This window comes from Phoca vitulina, unplaced genomic scaffold (genome assembly GCF_004348235.1).
Source record: "Phoca vitulina isolate PV1807 unplaced genomic scaffold, GSC_HSeal_1.0 scaffold39, whole genome shotgun sequence".
Lineage (NCBI taxonomy): Eukaryota > Metazoa > Chordata > Mammalia > Carnivora > Phocidae > Phoca > Phoca vitulina.
The window spans coordinates 17,251,023-17,262,774 of record NW_022589742.1 but is presented as its reverse complement, the minus strand read 5'-3'; the positions used below and the strand labels follow the sequence as shown (position 1 = coordinate 17,262,774).

Below are 11,752 nucleotides of genomic sequence, written 5' to 3'. Positions count from 1 at the left end.
GTTGAAAGAATAAATAAATTAGGAAGAAGAGACAAATAATCCATGCAGAAAAATTTCCAAATAGTTCATTTAGATATTCCACCTCCAGTGAAGTGGAGCATATCTCTCCATACCTTACCTAAGGTTATGCTTTGCATAATGACGTCTTTCCAAAGAATACAGCACAAAAAAGGAGGAAAAGTAACTTTACAGTGCATGAAACTAACAAATATTTCCTCAGCAGAGTAATCATGGTTAATATCAGTGATAAGTGATGTTGACAGAGTGTACCCTTGATATGATGTGAGGGAAATGGCAATTTATCTCTGTGGTATTCCTCCAAAACATCATAAATCCCAAACGAACCATGAGAAAAATATCAGACATCTTAAAATTTATGTTTTCTATAAAGGTAGACATCCTACAATATCAATATTCCTCAAAATTACCAATGCTATCAAAATCAAGAAATGTCTAAGAAACTGTCAAGAGAAACTTAAAGCAACATGATGACTAAATATAAAGCATTATCTTGGATGGGATATTGAAGCAGAAAATGACATTAAGTAAAAACTAAGTAAATCTAAATAAATTGTGGTCTTTTAGTTATAATAATGCATCAATATTGGTCCATTCATTGTAGCAAACATACCACACTAGGGTAAGTTGTTAATAATAGGGGAAAGTAGGTGTGTGGGAAATGGGAGCTCTTGTACTAACTTCAAATTACTTTGTAAATCTAAAACTGCTCTAAAGTAAAAAGAATATCAGAAAATATACCTGAAAGCATCCAAATTTGGTGAAAAATATCAGTATGCAGCAAATTTAAAACATACAAATAAAATAAAATCTAAGAACATCATAGTAAAACTGATGAAAACCGGAGTACAGAGAAAATCTTGAAAACAGAAAAAAAGGCTATATTATAAAAGGAGAGAAATTTACACAAAATTGTTGTGACCTTCTTATCAGAAACAATGGAGGCCACATGATTCTAAAATGTTAAAATTCTTTATACAGTGAAAAAATTTCTTATAAATGAAGAAAAATGAAGATTTTTCAGATAAACAAAAGATGAGCGAATTAATTACAAGAATACCCTTAATAAATAATGCTGGAGGAAATTTTTTAGGATAATGGACAACCATATTAGATGGAATCTCAAATCTCCAGGAAGGAATAAAAACGCCAGAAATGGTTAATATGTGGTTAAATATAAAAGACTATTTTTTCTCTTAATTTCTGTAAAAACAACTGACTTTTCAAAGTTTTTTTTTTTTTTGTATTTTGTTTTAAAATACTCATGGGACTAGATATGAAAAACAACAGAACAATTAATGGGGGTAAATGGACCTCAATTCCTATAAGAATCTTACATTTTATGTGAAAGGGTAAAATATTAATTCTAAAAAGGATACACATGTTGATCCCTAGAGAAATCAATAAAAATGCTAAAAAGTAGATGTAATACACCATTAGAAAAAATAAAATAGAGTACTAAAGATATTTTAAATCACTTAAAATTAAGGTAGAAATGAATAAGATGATAGACAAACATGAGGCAAATACCAATTATACATATGTATATATGTAATATATTTTAATATATAAATACATTCATAAATACATACAAATTCAATTATATATAATTATATTTAATAATTGATAAGATAGTACTACTAAGTTCTTATATAGCAATAATTATTTTAAATGTAAATGGTTTAAATTCTCCAATCAAAAGGCATTGAATGGCTGAAATGATTTAATAAACATGTGCAAGGCTGGCTTCACAGCCCAAGATGCCCCCAGGGCTGTCTTCCCCTCCACAGTGGGGCACCCCTGGCACCACGGTGTGATGGTGGGCATGGGCCAGAGGACTCCTACATGGGTGATGAGGCCCAGAGCAAGAAGGGCATCCTGACCCTGAAGTACCTCATTGAGCATGGTATCATCACCAACTGGGATGACATGGAGATATGGTACCACAACTTCTACAATGATTTGCATGTGGCCCCCAAGCAGCACCCCATGCTACTAACCAAGGCCATCCTGAAGCCCAAGGCCAACCATGGGAAGATGACCCAGATCATGTTTGAGACCTTCAACATCCCAGTCATGTAGGTGGCCATCCAGACCATGCTGTCCTGTATTCCTCTCATTATACCACTGGCATCGTGTTGGACTTTGGTGACTGGGTCACCCACACTCTGCATATCTACGAGGGGTACACCCTCCTCCAAGCCATCCTGCATCTGGAATTGGCTGGCTGGGACCTGATGGACTACCTCATGAAGATCCTCATGGAGCATGGCTACAGCTTCACCACCATTGCTGAGCAGGAAATTATGTGTGACATCAAGGAGAAGCTCTGCTACATTGCCCTGGACTTTGAGCAGGAGATGGCCACTGTGGCTTCCAGCTCCTCCCTGGAGAAGAATTAGGAGCTGCCAGATGGGCAGGTCATCACGATTGACAATGTGCAGTTCTACTGCCCTGAGGCACTCTTCCAGCCTTCCTTCCTGGGCATGGAATCCTGTGGTATCTGTGAAACTACCTCCAACTCCATCATGAAGTGTGATGTAAACATCTGCAAGGACCTCTACACCAACAAGGTGCTGTCTGGTGGGGCCACCATATACCCCAGCATCACTGACAGAATGCAGAAGATCACTGTCCTGGCACCCAGCACAATGAAGATCAAGATCATCACACCCTCTGAACACAAGTACTCTGGGTGGATCAGCAGCTTCATTCTGGTCTCACTATCCACCTTCCAGCAGATGTGGATCAGCAAGCAGGAGTACCACAAGTAAGGTCTCTTCATCATCCACTGCAAATGCTTTTAGGCAGACTGTTACTTTAGTCACACCCCTTCTTGACAAAACCTAACTTGCACAGAAAACAAAATGAGATTGGCATGGCTTTATGTGTTTTGGTCTTTGACTTTTTAAAATTTCTTTTTATTTTGGGTTTTTTTGTTTTGCTTTGTTTTATTTTTCATTTTGTTTTTGGTGATTGACTCAGGATTTAAAGACTAGAACAGTAAAGGTAACAGCAGTTGGTTGGGGAGAGCATCCCCAAAGTACTACAGTGTGGTCAAGGACTTTATACATTGTTCTTTTTCTAAAATAGTCACTCCAAATATCATGAGATTCATTGTTACAGGAAGTCCCTTGCCTTCCCAAAAGCCACTCCATTTCTCCCTGAGATAGAAAGGCCAGTACTTGTGGAGTTCACACAGGAGAGGGTGATAGCATTGCTTCTGTGTAAATTATGCAGTCCATTAAAAAAAATCTTCATTTTAATACTTGTTATTTTTGTTTTATTTTGAATGGTCTGCCATCATGGCCCCCTTCTATGCCCTCCCTCCCCACAACTTGAGATGTATGAAGGCTTTTGGTCTCCCTGGGAGTATGGTTGAGGCATGGAAGCTGCTAGGGCTTACCAGTACACTGACTCACTGACTTGAGACCAGTTCAATAAAGTGCACATCTTAACGAAAAGAAAAAAAAACAAGGTCCAACTATATGCTATATATAAGAGACTCACTTGAGCTTTAAGGATATATAGATATAAGGATAGATATAGATATAGATATAGATATAAATATAGATATAGATATATATAGATATATATAGATATTAGCTCAAAGAGAAGGGATGGAAAAAGATAACCTATGTAAATGAAAACTCAAAGACAAAAAAGATAGTTATATCAGACAAGACATACCTCAAGTCAAAAACTATAAGAGACAAAGAAGACCATTATACTATGATAAAGGAATAAATACATCGAGAGCATAAAACAGTTGTAAATATATGTGCACTCAATATCAGAGATGACAAATATATTAAACAAATACTAACAGAATTGAAGGGGGAAATAGAAAAATACAATAATAATGGGCGCCTGGGTGGCTCAGTCGTTGGGCATCTGCCTTCAGCTCAGGTCATGATCCCAGGGTCCTGGGTTTGAGCCCCACATCAGGCTCCCTGCTTGGCGGGAAGCCTCCTTCTCCCTCTCCCACTCCCCCTGCTTGTATTCCCTCTCTCACTGTGTCTCTTTCTGTCAAATAAATAAATAAAATCTTAAAAAAAAAGAAAAATACAGTAATGGTAGACGTCTTCAATACCCCATTTTCAACAATGGGTAGATCATCCAGACATAAAATCAATAAGGAAACATTGGACTTCAACCATACTTTAGATCATGTAAACTTAATAAACATAAAGATCATTCCTTCCAACAGCAGTAAAATATACATACTTCTTAAGTACTCATGGAACATTCTCTGGCACAGATAATATGCTAGCTCGCAAAACAAGTCTTAGCAAATTTAAAAAGATTTAAATCATGCCAACTGTCTTTTCTAACCACAATGGTATGAAACTAAAATTCAATAACAGAAATAAAACTTGAAAATCTACAAATATGTGGAAATTGAATAACACATTTCTGAACAACCAATGGTTCAAAGAAGAAACCAAAGGGAAACTTAAAAAAACGTTTGAAACAAACAAAAATGGAAGTACATCTCAAAACTTATGGGATGCGCCATAAACAGTTCTGAGAGGGAAGTTCATAGTGATAAATGCATATGCTAAGAAAAAATAAATATCTCAAATAAACAACCTAACTTTACACCTCAAGGAATTAGGAGAACAAACTAAACCCAAAGTTAGCATAAGAAAGAAAATAATGTGTAAAACAGAAATAAATGAAATAGAGAATAAGAAAACAGTATAAGTTGGCTAATTGAATTTAAATTAAAAAAAAGAAAAAGAAAAGAATAGAAAATACCAAAGACACTGGGTTGGCTTATTAAAAAATAAACAAAACTGACAAACCTCTAGATACACTTACCAAGAAAAAAAGAGGACTCAAATAATAAAATATAATGGAAGAGATGTTACAACAGAAATAGAGTATCATGAGAGACTGTTATGAAAAAATTTATGCCACCAAATTAGACAACATAAATTCCTAGAAACATACAATCTACTAGAACTGAAACATGAAGAAATAGAAAATCTGAACAGACTAATAAAGAGTAAGGAGATTGAATCAGTAATCAAAATCCTCCCAAGAAAAAAAAGCCCAGGACTTCACAGGTGAATTCTACCACACTTAAAGAACAGTTGATGTCAATCCTTCTTAAAATCTTCTAAAAATTCGAAGAGGAGGGAAAACTCCAATATTCATTTTACAAGACCAGCATTACCTTGATACCAAAGTCAGATAAGGGCACTACAAGAAAAGAAAACTATATGCCAACATCCTTAATGAATATTGATGCAAAAATTTTCAACAAAATATAGAAACAAATTCAAGGGCACATTGAAGCACAAAAATATGAAAATAAAATAAAATTAAAGGATCATACAACATGATCAACTGGAATTTATCTCTGGGATGGAAGAATGGTTCAATGCATGTAAATCAATAAATGTGATACCACATTAATAGAATGAAAGATAAAATGAAAGATAAAAAACATATGATCATCTCAATAGATGAGGAAAAAGCTATTTTACAAAAGTGAACATCCTTTCATGACAAAAATTCTAATAAAATAGTTATAGAAATAATATACATTAATATAATAAAGGCCATATAGGACAAGCCCACAGCTAACATCATACTTACTAGTAAAAAAGCTGAAAGCTTTACCCCTAAGATCAGGAAAAGGATAATGATGCCCACTCTCACCACTTCCATTCAACATAATACTGGATGTCCTGCACAGAACAATTAGGGAAAAAATATTAAGAGGGTCCAAATGAGAAAAGGATTAGTCAAATTTATCTCCAGTTCACATAATCTTAAATATGCAAAACCTTAAAAATTAAAAAAAAATGTTAGGACTAACAAATAAATTCAGTAAAGCTGCAGGACACAAACTTAATATACAAAAATCATTTCTATTTCTATATGCTATCAATGAGCTAACCAAAAATAAGATTAAGAAAACAATTTTATTTATAATAGCATTAAAGTCTCTGCTGGTCTTGGAAGCTCCTTGCCTTTCCATCCATTCTGAATGACAGCCTTCTTGGATAAAGTATCTTTGGCTGCATGTTCTTCTCATTTAGTTCCCTGAATATGTCTTGCCAGCCCTTTCTGGCTTGCCAGGTCTCTGTGGACAGGTCTGACATTATTCTGATGTTCCTCCCTCTGTACATAAGAAATCTCTTCCCCCTCACCGCTCTCAGGATTGTTTCCTTGGATCTAAGATTTACTAATTGTACTATTATATGTTGTGGTGTAGGTCTGTTCTCATTGATCTTGGGAGGAGTCCTCTTTGCCTCTTGGACACGAATGCTTGTTTCCTTCCCCAGATTAGGGAAGTTCTCAGCTACAATTTACTCAAGTATATCTTCTAGACCTCTCTCTCTCTCCACCCCCTCAGGGATCCCAATCATTCTGATATTGGAACATTTCATTGAGTCATTAATTTCTCTCAGTTTGATCCCTTGGGCTTTAATCTGTTTTTCCCATGCCCCCTCGGTTTCCTTCTTTTTTATCATCTTATCTTCTAGCTCACTAATTCGTTCTGCTTCATTTACCCTGGCAGTCAGAGGATCCAGTTTAGATTGCATTTCATTCATAACATTTTTAAGTTCAGCCTGATTAGATCTCATTTCTGCCCTTAGAGATTCTATATTGTCATTAATATTTTTCTCATGCATACATAACAACTTCATAATTGTTACTCTGAAGTCTATTTCTGACATCTTGGTTATATCCATATCCATTAGGTCTGTGGCAGAGGCCACAGTCTCTGATTCTTTTCTTTGTTGGGGGTTCCTCCTCTTAGTCATTCTGTTGAGGGGTGGTTGAGGGAATGTACACAGTCCAAAGTATTAACCACAACCTAAGCAAGATACACCTGCTTTATAGAGAACTTAGGGTTGTCATCCTCTTGTTCTTCCAGCCTGTCTTCTGGGGGAGGGGCCTGCTGGGCTGTTACTCAGGCAACCCTGCTTGGGAGAGTTGCCCTGCCCCCTGTGGGGGAGGGGATAGGCTCAGTGAAAACCATTTTTGGGGGGGATTTTGTTCTCTGGCAGCTTTCCCTGGTGGCTTTCTGTGAGTCAGAGCAGAAGTGACTGCATCCAAACCTCTGTCTCAAAACAGAGAGATCACAGTCTGCTCTTCACTGAGCTCTCCAGGCCACACTGTATGATAGCATTAAAAAGAATAAGATACTTAGGAATAAATTTAACAATAGAGGTTAATAATCTGTACACTGAAAACTATAAGACTACAAGACATTTATGAAAGAAATGAAAGAAGACACAAATAAATGGAAGGTATCCCATGTTTATGGATTGAAAGTATTAATTTTGTTAAATTCTCCATGCTACCCAAAGCAATCTACAAATTCAATATAATTCCCATGGCATTTTTCACAGAAACAGGAAAAAGCAATCTTAAAATTCATATGCTACCAAAAAAGACCCTGAATAGCTGAAGCAATCTTGAGAAAGAACAAAGGTGGAGACATCACACTTCCTCATTTCAAACTGTTATTACAAAGCTATGAAAACTGTATGGTAATGGCATAAAAACAGACACATAAACCAATGGAACAGAATTAAGAGCCCAGGAATAATTCCTCACATAGGCAGTCAATTAATGTTTGTCAAGGTTGCCAAAAATGCACAATGGGGAAAGGATAGTCTCTTCAATATCTTTGGCAAAACTGGATAACCACATGCAAAAGAATGAAACTGGATCCTTAACAAAAATTAACTCAAAATGGATTAAAGATTTAAGTGTAATACCCAAAACCATAAAACTCCTAAAAGAGACATAAAGAAAAAGCTACTTGACATGGGTCTTGACAATGAATCTTTGGATATGACACCATAAGCAAGGCAACAAAAGAAAAAATCAACCATGGAACTACATAAAATTAAAAAGCTTTTCTACAGTAAAGGCAACAATCAAAATGAAAAGGCCATCTTTTGAATGGAAAAAAATATTTGCAAACTGTATATTTGATAAGAGGATAATATCCAAAATATATTGGGAACACCTACGACTCAATAGCAAAGTAACAAATGACACAGTTTAAAAATGGGCAAAGTGTCTGAATAGACATTTCTACAAAGAAGACCTACAAATGGCCACCAGGTATATGAAAAGGTGTTCAACATTAGTAACCATCATGGAATCAAAATCACAATGAGAAATTACCTTACACTTGATAGAATGTCGATTATCAAAAACACAAGAGATAAGTTTTGGCAAGTGTGTAGAGAAAATGGAACCCTTATACAGTTTGTGAGGATGTACGTTAGTACAGCTATTATGGAAAACAGTATGGATTCTCCTCAAAAAATTAAAAATAGAAATACCATATGATCTAGCAATCCCACTTCTGGGTATATATCTAAAGGAAATTAAATCAGGATCTCAAACAGATATGTACATTCCCATGTCCACTGTAGCATGAATAATGTTATTAACAATATTAATAATAATGCTATTATGAATAACAATAGCCAAGATATGGAAACAACCTAAATATCTGTTGTTGATAGACAAAGAAAATATTATATATATATAAATATAATATATATTATAATAGATATCTATATATCTATGCATTATATATTATTATTACATATCTATTACACTATGTATTTATTATATATTACATGTTATATATATATCTATTACAATATATATCTATATGTATCTACATCTACATGTATTATATCTATAATATATATAATTGAATATAATTTAGTCATAAAAAGAAGAAAATCTTGCCATTTGTGACAACATGGATGAACCTGGAGAACACTATGCTGAGTGAAATAATCCAGACACAGAAAGACAATACTGTATTGTGGAATACTCATAGGTGGAATCAAAATCAAATACCTAAAACCAGAGAGTCAAATGGTGGTTGTCAGGTGCTGGGTGGTGGGGGAAATGGGGAGATGTTGGTCAAAGGATACAAAATTTCAGTTATAAGATGAATAAATTCCAGGAGTGTAATGTACATCATGTGCCTATAGTTAATAACATTGTATTATATACTTGAAATTTGTTGAGAAAAATCTTAAGTCTTTTTACCACACACAAAAAAAAGATAACTATATGAGATGATGAATGTATTAATTAACTTGATGGTGATAATCATCTTACAGTGCATGTGTATATTAAACCACAATTTTGTTTACCTTAAAAAAGGTACAATGTACAGCCTATATACATATAATTTTGATTTGTCAATCATATTTCATTAAGGCTGAAAGAAAATAAAAATATTTAAATTGGACTCATTTCTTAAATAATGTGTATAAATTTTCAGATAGCTTAATGAATCAAAATTGAAGAACACAACTCTAAAATATTTAGGAATATAAAAATATAGTATTTATTTAAGAAGATGAATGAGAAAGAATTATGAAAAGACAAAATCGTGGATGCCACTGTCCCTAGAGATATGCGGATTCCAAACTCATTCTCTGAAGCCATCACATCCTCAGTTATAAAACTTCAGTTTTTATAGAGTGTATAGCAGAAGTGACTGCATCCAAACCTCTGTCTCAAAACAGAGAGATCACAGTCTGCTCTTCACTGAGCTCTCCAGGCCACACTGTATGATAGCATTAAAAAGAATAAGATACTTAGGAATAAATTTAACAAAAAAAATACTTTTTATACCAAACTCACTTAGGATCAGATTTAATGTTCTTAAATAAAATATTAGATCACCAAATATAGCCACCTATTAATAATATTTGTCCACATGAATTGAATAAAGGAGAAAAATATGGTTGCTTTAGTAGATGCCAGAGTTGCATTTTGTAAATTTTACCATTTCCTAATTTTTTTAAAAATAGAAAAATATTTCTAAATTTCTGAAATTTTATGATAGTAACTTTCATAAATTTCTGGTAAATATTATACTTAATTGAGAAATATGGGAATTTTTCTTAATAAAGCAAAAGGAAATATATGAGCACCATATATCACACTAATATTCCAATACTATTTACTATTTCACTAAGTAATGAAAAATAAATAAATATTCTATACTAGAAAGAAAGAGACAAAACTATGGCTTTTTGCAATTGTGATCATCTACTTAAAAAATCTAATAGAATGATTACAAAATATTTTAGAATTGTCCGGAAAAGTGTGAAATATGAGATTATCATAAAAATAGATTACCTATGCACTTGCAATGGTCAATTTGAAAATATTATAGACATATCTCCTATTCATAACAGTACAATACCATAAAAAATGTGAAACTAAATCTAAGATTAAATTTGAATGACCTAAATGAAAAACAATCTATGAAGTTTTCCTGAGTAAATAGAAAGTCATGGAATATTCCTGCACTGGAAGATTTACTATTATAAAGTTAAAAACTCTACAAATAAATGTATGAATTAAATATAATCCTAATGAAGTTTAGAATACTTTTTGTGGAAAATAACAGACTGATCCATAATTCATCTGAAAAAAGAAAATGGCAGGAATGTTGATGATAATGAAGAGAAAAATAAAGCAGGTTTGTAATACATGTCATGATATATTATAAATATATAGTTTAAAAAGCAGTTGAGTTTCAAACTTCAAGTTAGAAATGTAGCTATTCTTAACTCCTCTTCCTTCTTTTGAAAAATATCCCCCAAAATAGTAATAGATAACACTCTATCATCAATTTAAAACAATGTCACAAACTGACACAAAATACAAAACATCTGTGCAATAAGGACAAAAATGAGAGATAATATTTATATCCAGATATAATTTCATATTTACAATATGATACAGCTTTCTCCAAAAGTAAAATTCAGAGTTATAGTAGACATATGCAATAATAATCTGGATAAGTAGTAATCTAAATAAATAAACCTGAGAACATGAACAATACCAAAGGAGAAATGGGGACTGTTTCTGCAGATCAGATCTTTATAGAAGAAAAGCAAAGGATGTGGAGGTGAAGGAGAAATCATATCAATGGAACATCATGTGTGTGTGTGTGTGTGTGTGTGTGTGTGTTTATTAGTTTCCTAGCTGACAAAGAGTGGTGAGCAATGGCAACTTGAAGAAAAAAGGATAATTAGCATTTTCCAGGTCACAATATAGAAAAATACTGACTTAACAGGGTTCAACATGATTTCCCACATAATTTTTGAAGGTCAGAATTTCATGAGAGGATTTTCCCCAGGGGAGAAGACATAAATTTGGTAAATAAGTCAATAAACACAAATTTAGGCTAAGGATTGTCCAGAATCACAACTCTCTCATGATAGGAGGAAGGAGACAATGAAGGAAGTGTTACTATGCTAATTTCCTCATCTTTATAATAGTCAATAGATAATATATAGAGTTGAAACATGTAGTTAAAATTAGCCCAGAGCCTGAAAACGAAATTAAGAAAACAAAGTCAGTATACAGTAGCATCAAAAAGAAGAGAAAGCATATTTAGGAATAAATTTGATTAAGGAGGCACAAGACTAGTACACAGAAAACTGTAAAACATTGTTGAAAAATAAAACAGAACAAAGAGTACCTTAAAAATGAAAATATAAGGAGGGCATGTGTGGTGATGAGCACTGGGTGTTATATGCAACTAATGAATCATTGAACACTACATCAATCAAAAACTAATGCTGTATTATATATATGTTGGCTAATTGAACATAAAAAAAAGGAATAAGAAAAAAATATATTTTGTCTGAATGAATTGGAGAACTTGCTATTGCTTAGACAACAGTATTACTGAAAATGATATACAAAT

At 33.5% G+C, this 11,752-nt stretch overlaps 1 pseudogene; it reads left to right on the top strand.

The window, feature by feature from the left end:
* Nucleotides 1–1,737: 1,737 nt before the first annotated feature.
* LOC116647172 lies at nucleotides 1,738–2,899 on the top strand (annotated as a pseudogene).
* The last annotated feature ends 8,853 nt before the right edge of the window (nucleotides 2,900–11,752 follow it).